At 46.8% G+C, this 13663-nt stretch overlaps 1 long non-coding RNA gene across 1 annotated transcript; it reads right to left on the bottom strand.

The window, feature by feature from the left end:
• Positions 1–1274: 1274 nt before the first annotated feature.
• Positions 1275–13040, bottom strand: LOC112546551 (uncharacterized). Its single transcript, XR_003090271.3, has 3 exons — positions 12284–13040; positions 4748–4853; positions 1275–2691 (listed from the first exon to the last, which is right to left on the bottom strand). It is a non-coding gene; the product is annotated as an uncharacterized LOC112546551 (long non-coding RNA).
• Between the last annotated feature and the right edge of the window lie 623 nt (positions 13041–13663).

The following is a 13663-nucleotide window of genomic DNA, read 5'->3' as shown; positions in this document are numbered from 1 at the left end:
TCTAAGGTACCACGGGACTCATCTTTATTTTCCTCCTTCAGACTCCTGTTCCCGCTCTATTCCCACAAGCCACAGCAAACTAACCTTCCTATCTCTCATGGGGAAGAGGCAAAATCTGCAACTTTATTAGAAGGGACAGTCCCTAACCTCTGGATGTGAGTCAGGCTCTCTCGGGACAACTGTACTATTAATAACTCTGGTATTTTTTAAATAGATGAGCTTTTAATACTGTAAAAAGAAAGGGAAACATACCATTCCTATCATGTGGAGATCTGCATCCATTCACCTTTGTCACCATTCCCCCTTTTTCTGCCCCTTCACATTCATATCTAAATTATAAATGCTAAAATAGCAGATTCAAACTTATAACTTCTCCTTTGAGAGGTGTCCCTGGGGGTGCTCCACAGTAGGTGCTGGTGCATCCCAGCGCCTCTAGATGGATTTTTGCTAGCAGTGCATTGGGGTTGTCCATGAGCGGCGTGCAGTGTACATGGGCCCCTGGTGCCATCGCACATGTGTGGCCCTCCTCCCTTCAGTTCCTTTCTACCCTCCCTGGCTTCAGATGGAACTCTGCTGTGCTCTTGCTCTTTGACTCTTCTATAAACAAGTTCTAGTTAGATAGTTAGTTTAAACTTAAGTTCTTAGTTCGTAGTGTTAGTTTATAATTACAAAAAACCCCAACCCCTCCATTCGCAGTCAACACTCTCTGAATACCACCGTGGCATGGGATCACCCGGCTTTAAACGCTGTGTACTCTGCAACGACGCAATGCCATCCTCAGATGGCCATGACAAATGTGTTAAGTGCCTGGGGCACTCACATTCCCAACAAGACTGTCCACATTGCACAAAGCTCAAAGTGCGTACTCACAAGGACAGAGAGCTCCACCTCAAAATGCTCCTTATGGATAAGGGTAAGCACCTTCTTCTGACCCTAGCTCGGGGCAGAATAATGCAGCAAAAAGGGATAAATCCCCCAAGCCTGCAAAGAGACCGGCAAACTCACTGTCACAACATTTGCCTAAGCAGTGCTCTGCAAGCAAACAATTGGATTATTTCGATAAACACCGCCTAAGCACATTTGACCGCCCAGGTACCTTAGGTGAGCAGCACACTAAATACAAAAAAGCTACAAAGACCACCCTTACAGAGGCAACAGGCCACACCATGCCTGCCTCAGCTAACACGGTACCGAACACAGCACCGCTTACCTCCATACCAGCTTCAGCAGAGCCTCAGGCGCTGGACATGGTACCGCAGCAGCTGACGGGGCAACCACACAGCACTGCCCCTGCCCCTCCCCTCCCCCTCCCTTTATCAGGGGCAACCCCTCATGCTGCAAGCTCTGCTACTACGGCAGCTCAGGAATTACTCTCAGCAGCAGCACAGCTTCCACGCCACACACTCCCATCATGACTTACATGGTGCACAAAGATCTGACAATATCTTCTACACTCCATTCACCAATTTTGAGTGAAGATAAACACCCTCACTCTCCATTCTCTGATTATTCAGAATCACCCTCCCCCGATCAATGGAAGGGGAAGATGACTTAGCTGTTTTTTGACCTCAGTTATCCCCACACACAGAGGGGTCAGGAATATCATTTAAACGGGCTCAGCCAGATCTTATCAGAGCACGAATGGCTCACTGAGCTCCATATCCCTGGATACCACTGCCAATGCCTTACCTCTCAAATTGGCAACTGGAACCAATGACCTCAGCAACACAGAAAGAGACCACTTAAAACCAAACACATAGTAAGACTGTGCTCTCCCCTGACCCAGTCACCCCAAATTAATATGGGGAGAAATGATACTGAAGGGCAAAACTCCCCAAATTCAACTTCTGCAATTTTACTCCATATGAACTCAATGTCTGGCACAGATGAGGCGATCATACCACCGTCTTCTAATAACACAGAGGACGTTTCATCCTTCCAAGACCTTTTCAAAAGAGTTGCAACTGACTTAAATATTCCCATGGAGGAGGTGCAGGACTCCCATCATTAACTCATAAACATCCTCCAGGCGACTCCATCTGCAAAAATTTCATTACCAATCAATCCAGCCATACTCGAACTGACAAAAACCTTGTGGAAAAACCTGTTTCAATTCCTGTAAAAAGGCAGACCGAAAATACTGTGTCCCTCCCAAAAGCTCTGAATTCCTTTTCACACATCCACTGCCCAACTCCCTCATAGTGGACGCTGCCTAGCAGAGAAATAAACAACAGAACCACTCTACTCCATCTGAGAAGAACAATAAAATACTTGATTCATTAAGCAAAAAGGTATACACCTCAGCTACGCTCCAAATGAGAGTAGCAAACTACGCCAAGTTACTCAGCAAATACTTCAACAATTATGCAAAGATAAATACCTTTTTTGAGGCTATTCCTGACAACAAAAAGGCACATTTCAGAGCGATCGTCTTTGAACGCCAAACAATATTGCATATAGCTTTACAAGCTGCCCTTCACGTGGCAGATACGGCTACAAGAACAACAGCCACGGCAGTGATCATGCGAAGAGCGTCATGGTTCAGCTCGTCTGCTTTTCCCCACTAGTTCCAACCATCATTGGAAGATCTGTTGTTCAAGAGCGAGAAGCTTTTCTCGGCAAAAAATAATGTAGTCCTACACTCAGTGAAAGACTCCAGGGAGATACTACGTTCACTGGGAATCCAGACTCCTGCAACAAGAACAAGACAATACAGGTATCAGCCTTACCAGAGACCAAGGTACCCACAAGCTACATATCACTACCAAAGACAAGATCACCCACCATACACACCATACACCCACCCATCACACTACGAGGATGAAACAGACAACAAAGACAGAGTTCCCAAAACAACAACCCCAGCTGCCCATCCCAACCAAATAAGCAAATTCGAACCAGCTGTTGAGAGACTAAAAACCACATCGCCTACCCCAGAGCTTCAGTATGTAACCAATCCATTTCACTATTGCCTGCTACCATTTCTCCAAGAATGGCAAGCCATTACATCTGACAAGTGAGTGATACAAACTATCCCTTTCCTTTCTCTCCCCCACCCCACCCACCCACCTCATCCCTCTTCAGGGACCCCTCTCATGAGACCATATTACAACAAGAGGTGGATCACCTGCTGCACCTAGGAGCCATAGAACCAGTAACCCTGGAATTCCACAGAACCGGTTTTTTACTCTCACTATTTTCACATAGAAAAGAAAACAGGTGGGTAGAGACTGATTCTTGACCTGAGACCACTAAACAAATACATAAAAAGACAGAGATTCAAAATGGTCACACTGGCCACCATTATCTTAGCTCTGGAGCTTAGTAACTGGATTTTGTGTCTCAACTTACAGGATGCATACTTCCAAGTATCCATACGACCGGCTCACAGACGTTTTCTCCATTTTACCCTAGGTGCATGACATTACCAATATACGGTCCTACCCTTCGGATTCTCCACGGCACCCAATGTTTTTTCCAAAATGTTAGCAGTGGTCGCTGTTCATCTCAGGAAATGTGGAGCCACTATCTACCCATACTTAGACAACTGCCTTCTCAAAGCAAGAACCAGAGACGATTCCCATCACCACACTCACATGGTCCTAAGCTGTTTCCACTCTAGGACTTCTGGTAAACCACAGCAAGTCAATCCTCACGTCTACCCAATTCATCCAATTTATTGGTGCCCATCTCAATTCCATCACAGCCAAAGCCTCTCTATCCGCCGACAGATTGATCTGCATCAGCCAATTAGCACGTTTCCTCCATGAGATGCCATCGGTCATGGCTCACTACTTTCTACAACTTCTAGATCACATGGCATCATGCAACCCCGTAGTTCCCAATGCACAACTATTTTTGAGATGTCTCCAAGGCTGGCTTTGACACAAATACAAGTCACATGTACACCGGATGACCAGAATATTATCACTTCCACACACAGTGAAGATGTCATTACAATGGTAGACAAAACCATCCAACCTCTGTCCAGGCATACCCTTTCAAAGCCCAGAACCCACAGTAGTCATCACCACAGACGCCTCTCTCACTGGATGGGGAGCACATATGAAAGGACTGACAGCACAAGGCCTTGGACCTCAGCGGAATGCACTCTACACATCAAGGTCCTCGAACTCAGAGCGGTACAACTAGCATGTCAAAAATTACTTCCCCATACCATGGGAATTCATATCAGAATATATATGGACAATATGGCATGCATGTTCTACATAAACAGGCAAAGAGGTGCTTAGTCACAAGCGCACTCTGGAACTGGTGCCTGGCCTGAGACATCCACATAAGTGCATACCACCTCCCTGGGGCCCTCAATATGACAGCAGATGCCCTCAGCAGAGTTCTACCCCCAGATCATGAGTGGGAGCTTAACTATACAGCTCTGAGGAACATATTCAAATGATGGGGTTATCCCCACATAGACCTATTCACCACCAAGGCCAACAAAAAGTGCCTAATGTATTAGTCCAGAGTGGGCCTAGGGAAGCAATCCCTCGGGGATGCTCTCATCCTCAAATGGGGCGCATCCTTACTTGATGTGTTCCCCTCCTTTCCCCTCCTCAACAGAATCTTCATAAAGACACAGAGAGACAAAGCAAAACTCATCCTCATAGCACCTTGTTGACCTTGACAACCATGGTTTCCCCTCCTAAACAGGATGGCCCAATACCACCCAATCACACTCTCATGCACTCCAAAAATACTATACCAATGTGGAATTATGTCTTCTCACCCTCAGTTCCCGACTCTCCACCTCAAGGCGTGGTACTTCGATGGTTCACGAGCATAGAACTGCAGTGTTCACAGCAGGTGCGCAACATCCTTTTACACAACAGGGTCTGTGACAAGAAAAACATACATTAATAAATGGACCTGCTTCACACACGGGGTGGCCTCCCGCAATATACCACCACAGGATGCTCCGCTCCCCGTGATCTTAGACTACCCACTGCATCTTAAACAAGAGCAACTCTCCCTGAGCTCAAAGTCCACTTGGCAGCAATAACAACCTTCTACATGCCAGTGGATGACACTACAGTGTTCACATGCCCAATAACTAAACGATTCCTAAAAGGCCTACAGGCCCTATACCCAGACATTGCAGTCCCTTGAGAACCATGGGATCTACACATGGTGCTAACAATGCTGACAAAACCACCATTTAAACTGATGGCCACATGTTCTTTACACCACCTAACCTTAAAGACCGCTTTCCTAGTGGCAATACCAGCACATAGAGTGGGCGAGATGGCTGCCCTAATGGCTGACCCACCTTTTACCATCCTTTTCAAGGACAAAGTCTCCCTGCGACTGCACCCCAAGTTCTTACCTAAGGTCCGCTCTTCCTTCCACCTTAACCAAACTATACATTTACCTGTATTCTTCCCAAAGCCTCACGCCAATGCGTTTGAAGCACAAATGCACATCCTAGATGTCAGAAGGGTGCTCTCTTTCTACATCCATAGGATGAAACATTTCAGATCATCTCCACAACTTTTCATTTCCATTGCAGATCGTAACAAAGGAAGTCAAATATCGTCACAAAGATTATCACACTAGATCTCTGATTGCATTGCTACATGCTACTCACTTAACAACTTACCACCACCTACCTCAATCCAAGCACACTCGACAAGAGCGGTTGCAACGTTGGTCACTTACCTAAGGAAAATCCCCATTGATGACATATGTTCAGCAGCCACATGGACAACAGAGCACACCTTTGCAAGACATTACGCACCTGCCTCCGGGCCTCTCCATTATACTAGACTAGTAAAAGCTGTACTACAAACAGCATACTTACCTGAAGTCCCTGCCTCTGTAACATGTATTGCTTTGTAGTCACCTACTGTGGAGCACCCCCAGGGATGTTTCTTGAAGAAGAAGAAGAAGTTACTCACCTTCCTGTAACTGACGTTCTTCAAGATGAGCATCCCTGGGGGTGCTCCCCTACCCTCCCTTCCTCCCCTCTACTTCAGAAAATGGCAGTACTATGACACAGACCCTTCTTTCGCTGGGTTCTGGATAGAGAAGGAACTGAAGGGAGGGGAGAGCCGAGCATGCATGATGGCACTGGGGGGCCTGCAAACACTGCGCATGCACGGCCCCAATGCACTACTAGCAAAAATCCATCTAGAAGTGCTGGGACGCACCACCACCTACTGTGGAGCACCCTCAGGGACTCTCATCTTAAAGAACATCAGTTACAGGAAGGTGAGTAACCTCCTCTTGCTCTCCTCCCAGTTGTTTAATCTTTAACTCTTGCTGCTGCTGGCTCTTACAGTTAAGTCGCAAGGGTGCACCTCAGAATGTATTAGGACACCACATTCACAAAATAGTAATTTTAGTGAAGGAAGTAGCAGGAGACTCATTTGCTCTTTCTTGTAGTCTCACTTTATTTTTCAGCCCCCTCTGAAAATGTTACAGAGACCTAAGCTTTTCCCTCACCCCCACAGGTGTGACTGCATCTTGGGAAGGCATACTAAAGTACAGCTAAAAATAACAGCAAAGACATACTGGTATGGACTCCCATGTGGGCTACAAACACAAGCACAGGCAACTGGTGCTTGTGGGGGGAGGAGGGAGTGTGCAGGGAGGGCCACCAAGAAGAACAGGGAGCGGTCATGAGGAGGCACACCATTAAGCAATTCAAATTTTGGTGGAGCACAGGGAGGCAGTGCACCTCCCATGTGCATAGCCAGAATCCTGGGCAGGCTCCTATAATCTGTGTTGAAGTGTGCGGTGCCATTTCTTCATTGTCATTTTTAGCTGCACTAACTGGCAGCCTACCTGAGCTGATGTCACACTCCTACTACAGGGGTGATGTAACCATAGACGCTCCACTGTGCAAAATATACTTTCACTTTAAGTATCCCACTTTCATGTGTTTAATTGCAGAGAGGTGATATTTCGATACAACTTCAGGGAAGATTTTATCTTTTGGTTAGGGTGGAGTGTGGGGGTCAAGGGAATGAGCTCATGTCCTTGTGAGCACCAGGGAGAGTTTTCAAAAATTTTCCACTGCTAACGCTGATTCATCTCAACCAGTGCTGGTATTTCTAGTGAAGATGGCTGCTTTGGCTGCCTGCCTACTGCAGCTACAATCACTAACACCAGCGTAGCTCAATCACTGTTAGCATCAGTGGGAAAGTTTTGAAAATTCCTCTGATGTAGGCAGGTTAAAGTACCCATTAGGAGGAAGAAGGAAGTCACCACAATTAAGTTATACTATAGTTACAGTAACTAAATCTGAATGAGTAGAGGAGGACAGCCAATATTTGGTGTTTGTGAATTTAATTATATTTTGTGCATAATCATTTTAATCGTTTCTCTTGTTTATGTGACTCTCCCATTAGAGGCCCACTCAGACCTAATTTCTAGGCCTGACCCAGATTGAGCCTGCAAAGGTTGAGTTATTTTTTGACCGAACCCCAATCTTTCTCCTGAACCTGAGTCACTGCTGCCTTCTGCCTATGGGCCAGTGCAGCAGCTTCATGACTTGCGCCTGCCATCCGCTGCCCATAGCTGCGCCCGCAGCCAGCAGGACCAGGGCACCTACCCACCACCCCAGAAGTAGCAGACCCAGCCTGCACCAAGCTACACCCCTGTGCCTTCTGGGGTCTGCCTAAGGGAGGGGAAAAAACCAGTGCAGGCACAGACAAAAAGACAGCTTTGTTTTCCACCCCGATTCATTATCCAAGAATGATGAAAAAAACAAATCCCAGGAACAAGTAACAGCCTGCCAGTGACATACACAAACACAACTGCAGTTTCTTTTCTTTCACTTATGATCTCACTGTCCAATGCTAGCAGACATAATAGTTTTTACTATGATGGAGTTAGGCAAGACTAACTGCAGGTGGTTGACATCACCCACCTATGGCCACAAGTAACACAAGCACTCTCAACCTACACAGGTTCTGCTGTTCCTCTGTAGGTTAGCAATAGGCACACTGTAACCCAGGAGACCTCTGAGTGTCTCCCTGGAACATCCAGCTCTCCGTTCATTACACTATTCATAGATTCACTGCTCCCAAAGAAGCAGTTCACACAAGCTTAAAAGCTCCACCTCAGATCACCATGTGGTTCAACACAAAGCACTTACATATGATTATAGTGAAAACAGACAAAAGTTTAATAAGGAGATTCAAGTGGAAGTATTGGAAACAAATGGTTATATAGAAAATAAAAGCAGAAGAGCTATTCTAGATCCTAGACTTAATTAAGAAGCTATCTTCAAATCTAAGTATTGCTCATCCTAAGATCCTTACAGCATTTTACAGATAGACCTGGCTGTGATCCCTCTTTCCTGAGACAAAAGATGCTGCCAGCTTGTCTCCTAAGTAAAAGCACCCTGGGCATTCATTTGTAAATCCAGATATATAAAAAATAGTACTTTGATCTTTAGTCAAACTGGATACTCTCCGAGGGTATGTCTACACTACAGCGCTAATTCGAACTAACTTAGTTCGAATTAGTTAATTCGAACTAAGCTAATTCGAACTAACGCATCTAGAACTAAAAACTAGTTTGAATTAGCGTTTTGCTAATTCAAATTAGCGTGTCCACATTAAGTGGACCCTGAACCGGGCTTAAGGATGGCCGGAAGCAGTGCTGGCAGGGCATCAGAGGAGGACTTAGAGCGTTGAGATGCTGTCTCAGGCTAGCCGAGGGGTGTGCTTAAAAGGTCCCGACCCCCACCCCGGACAGACAGTTCTCAGGGGTGCCCCCTTGCAAAGCAGTCCTGGCTTGGATTGCCCGGAGTACCCACACTGGGCACATCACAACACTCGGCCATCAGACCGGCTGCACTTGCCGCAGGCTGCCATCTGGGGAGAGGGGGCAATTGGGGGGCTGCAGGAGAGCTTCCACCCCCAGAAGCCCGCAGAGCCAGCCCAGTCCTCCCCATCGGGGGCGCGTACCCCATTCCTCCCTCACCTCCTTCCACTTACCCTTCCCTAGCCCCTCTTCTTGATGTACAAAATAAAGGACAATTGTGTTCAAAAATGGAATCTGTCTTTATTGAACACAACTGGGGGAGACTGGGAAAAGGAGGTGGGAGAGGGGAGGGCAACTACAATGATCAGGGGTTGGGAACAGGTCCCATATGAAGAGAGGCTAAAGAGACTGGGACTTTTCAGCTTAGAAAAGAGGAGACGGAAGGGGGACAGGATAGAGGTCTTTAAAAGCAGGAGTTGGGTGGAGAGGGTGCATACAGAAAAGTTCTTCATTAGTTCCCATAAAGAAGGACTAGAGGACACCAAAGGAAAGGAATGGGTAGCAGGCTTCAAACTAGTAACAGAAAGTTGTTCTTCACAAAGCAAAGAGTCAACCTGTGGAACTCCTTGCTGCAGGAGGCTGTGAAGGCTACAACTAGAACAGAGTTTAAAGGGAAGTGAGATCAAGTCATGGAGGTTGGGTCCATGGAGTGGTATTAGCCAGGGGGTAGGAGTGGTGTCCCTGCCCAAGGTTTGTGGAAGGCTGGAGAGGGATGGCATGAGACAAATGGCTTGGTCACTGTCTTCGGTCCATCCCCTCCAGGGTCCCTAGGGTTGGCCGCTGTCGGCAGACAGGCTACTGGGCTAGATGGACCTTTGGTCTGACCCAGGACGGCCATTGTAAGCTCAGGGCTCAGGGTCCGGGGTCTCAATGGACCACCTTGATTTTCATCCCAACCTGCTCCTGGGTGGCCAGGCTGGCAGCTCTCCTGCCCTAGCCGGCCACTTTCCTGTGCCTAGTGCGGAGGTCGTGGATGAGGTCCACGATGTCCGCACTAGCCCAGGAAGGTGCCCGCCTCTTGCGGTCCCGGGCAAGCTCCCGGGAGCTGCCAGCCTGGTCCCGGGAAGAGGGGGAGGGCTGGGGGGCATCGGGTGGGTGGCTCGATCCGTGCCAGGTACAGGGTCTGCTGGCTGGGTGCTGGCAGGCTTGCACCTGGCATGGGCACCGTAGCCAGCCCGTGCCCCTTTAAGGGGTCCAGGGCCGGGAGGGGGGTAGACGAGTTTCCCTGGTGTTGGCCAGAGTGGCCACCAGGGAAAGATGGGGAGGGCTAGCCTCCCACTAGTTCGAATTAAGGGGCTACACACCCCTTAATTCGAACTAGCTAGTTCGAACTAGGCTTAATCCTCGTGGAATGAGGATTACCTAGTTCGAACTAAATGCTCTGTTAGTTCGAATTAAATTCGAACTAACGGAGCGCTAGTGTAGCGCCTATGAAAGTTAATTCGAAATAACATCCGTTAGTTCGAACTAAGTTTGTAGTGTAGACATACCCCTACTGTTTGTTCCTTTCTGTAGGTATTGCCATTTATTGTTAATTTTGCACTCTTGATTAGTTTGTGGCTCAGAAAGCAAATATTATTAAGTCAAGGACACACAATTCCCAGACAGGGATGTTAATGTCTGGTATCTCCTGTGTTAAAGGAATTTGTGTAGCATATCACATCCTGGTTACTTACCTCAGGTCCAAAGGCTTTAATAACATAATTTCCAGTATAGATACATAAAGCCTTAAATACTACCTGAACAATAGATTTAAAAATTATTATAATGACCACTGGGCTACTTGCCACCCTTTGGAGAACTAATATGCATACATAGGGTGACCAGATGATTTCAAAAAATACTGAACACACTTGATCTCAGATGGGGGGTGGGGACCAGCTGAGAGAGGAGAGGGGCTGGCCGGGGGAGATCGAGGGGAGGGGGGAGAGAGGGGACGACCCGCGGGAAGCAGGACTGGCGGGGGGAGGGGTTGGAGGGAGCGGGGCTAGCCAGGGGAGATCGGGGGGGGGGGGGGCACAGCTGGCAGGAATCAGAGCTGGCCGGGGGGCAGGGAACTGGCTGGCGGGGAGCGGGGCTGGCCCAGGTGCATGCAGATCCCGGGTGCTGCCCGTCCCGCGCATGGTCCCAGCAGTGCGCACAAGCGACTCCGGCCCCGGGGATTCCATCCCTCCCCGCCCCCCCCCCCCACGCCTCTCCAATCACCCCTCCTCTCTACTGTGTGGTTGCGTACTGCTCAACTGGTAGACATGCTCACGCAGTGTGAGTGTGTCTACCAGCCAGGCGGTACAAACTATCTACTGATACTCATGATAATAATAAAACTTACTTAATTAGAAAATACCGGACATTTGTATGTCCAGTATTTTCTCAATTTGTTTCCCAGACAGAAAACTCAAATACCAGACTATCCAGTTCAAAACCAGACACCTGGCAACCCTATGCATACACCTGTGTCAGGGCTGTTCCTCACTCTGGCATTCTGAGTGTAGAAGATGAGGGCCTGCAAGAGAGCTTAAAAACCTTGCCTCTAAAGGCAATGGTTACCAAAACTTCCCAGAGTCACAGATTCCCTGGCTCTGAGAAACAAACAAACAAACAAGCTGATACCATCAAGTGATTTTATCCCTAAAACCAGGGGTGAACACTTGAACCCACTCCTAGGGGTACGCAAGCTCTTTTGCTCAAAAAGAGCTTGAAAAAAGAAAAGAGAAAAACAAGCTGCAGTCTTTGGTAGCTGACCTCTCAGTCTGAGGCATTCAGCTACACACAGACAGACAAAACTTCCAGGACACAAGAATTAAATCATCACCTTAAAAAACTGATTTTTTTAAATTACAAAACAAAAGATAAATTTGATAAAGCATACTTGGTTGCTGGAAGTGGTGTGTCTAAACTACATGACTCCATCGACGGAGCCATGTAGATGAGTTTACTCGACAAAGGGAAATGAAGCAGCGATTTAAATAATCGCCGCTTCATTTATATCAAAATGGCCGCCGCGCTGTGCCGATCAGCTGATTGTCAGCACAGCGCGGTAGTCTAGATGGGGATCTGCCAACCCCAGAACCCTTTGTCATCAGATCCTGTAAGCCTCGTTTCACGAAGCATAAAGGATCTGCCGACAAAGGGTTCTGGAGTCGGCAGATCCCCATCTAGACTACCGCGCTGTGCTGACAATCAGCTGATCGGCACAGCGCGGCGGCCATTTTGATGTAAATGAAGTGGCGATTATTTAAATCGCCGCTTCGTTTCCCATTGCTGAGTAAACTCATCTACATGGTTCTGTCGACGGAGCCATGTAGTCTAGACACATCCTTACAGAGCAACTAAGGAAAACAAATTAAAACACAGAGAAAAGTCTCTGGGCCCAGTGCTAGATGGTAAATGGGGATGGAAAGCATAGATTCACACAGAGCAGTTCAAAGCAAACCACAAAATAAAAAAAATTACCCTGAACGCGACTAGATTCACTTTTCCCTTTACTTACTTCCAATTTTCTCTTTGTTCAGTCCACTCCCATGTCCCAAATTCCTTTGAGACATGGTAGTCCTGCCTGGGTTTAAATCATTCGGTGTCTCTCAACTGCTGTTTTTTCTCTCCCACACAAAGAAAGCAGGTAAGGAATCTATATCCAATTCAAATTTCATCCCTCTATCTCAATTGGTTCTCCTGGCCACCTGACCAACACTTTTGCTAGCTACCTGAGTTCAACCCCTTAGTCACTGGATGCTGGTCAGCACTCCTCCTGTTTATGACAATCTCAGTCACAGAATGCCTGTAAAACCTATACCCCGGCTGTGACCTCTGCCAGTTGGCATCAAGGGATCTGTGATGTCATAATTGTAACTGCTATCAAATTTGTTCCGTTTCAGTTTAGTTTAATGCTGTAATTGTAGTGGTGAGCAGAAGGGAGAAAGTGGAAGGAAGTGTGAAGTGAAGGATTGTGGAGCATAAGCATGTGGCAGCAGGAGGAAACCAAGTCACTAAGCAGAATGAAAAGCATGGAGAACAGAAGAGGTCAGACAGTGAGTTGCTATGCTGTTTGAAAAATGGAGAGGAAGGAGCTTAGACTCTACATATATGTTGCACATTTTGCATTAGAAAAATAAGACAGAAGGAAGGAATGGTATATGGGGTCCTTCCTCCAGTAGTTCCATTCTGTTATCAGACTAGCTGTGACTGAAAGTCATTCGTATCTTTAAAAGAGCTACTCACATGTGGTAGGAGGAAAGCAGGACTGTACTAATAAGAATAAGTTTTGTAAGTGGATAGTGAGGTTATACCACCTTTCTTTGAGCATCCTCAGTAACTTTTGGGTCTGGCCCTGTTGTTAATAGTAGAAAAGGTTTGCCAGTAAGGCTACATTGACTTACGTTTCAGTGGAGATGCAGCTTATACCATCAAAACAGCACTTTTGCAGATAGCTTATATTGCAACAAAATAAGCAATACTAAGAAGCACATTTTGCCAACATAACCACATCTGCACTGAAATTTTGTGATGTGGAAACTTCCTTCTAAGAAAATATCCACCCACTGTGCAAAGTAAGTGACTGGGTATTTTCCTAGAAGGAAGTTTCCACATCATAAATGTTCCAGTGTAGATGTGGTTATGTTGGCAAAATGTGCTTCTTAATATTGCTTATTTTGATGCAATATAAGCTCTATCTGCAAAAGTGCTGTTTTGATGGCTGCATCTCTACTAGAATGTATGTCAGTGTAGCCATACTGGCAAACCTTTTCTACTGTAGAAAGAAGGCCTGACCCAAAAGTTACTGAATATGCTCAAAAAAGGCGGTATAACTTCACTATCCACTTAGAAACCTTGTTCTTATTGTAACTGTCCTGTTTTCCTCCTACCACATGTG

This window comes from Pelodiscus sinensis, chromosome 1 (genome assembly GCF_052426305.1).
Source record: "Pelodiscus sinensis isolate ZL-2025 chromosome 1, ASM5242630v1, whole genome shotgun sequence".
NCBI lineage: Eukaryota > Metazoa > Chordata > Testudines > Trionychidae > Pelodiscus > Pelodiscus sinensis.
The sequence above is the reverse complement of the archived record's forward strand: the minus strand, read 5'-3'. Positions and strand labels throughout refer to the sequence as shown.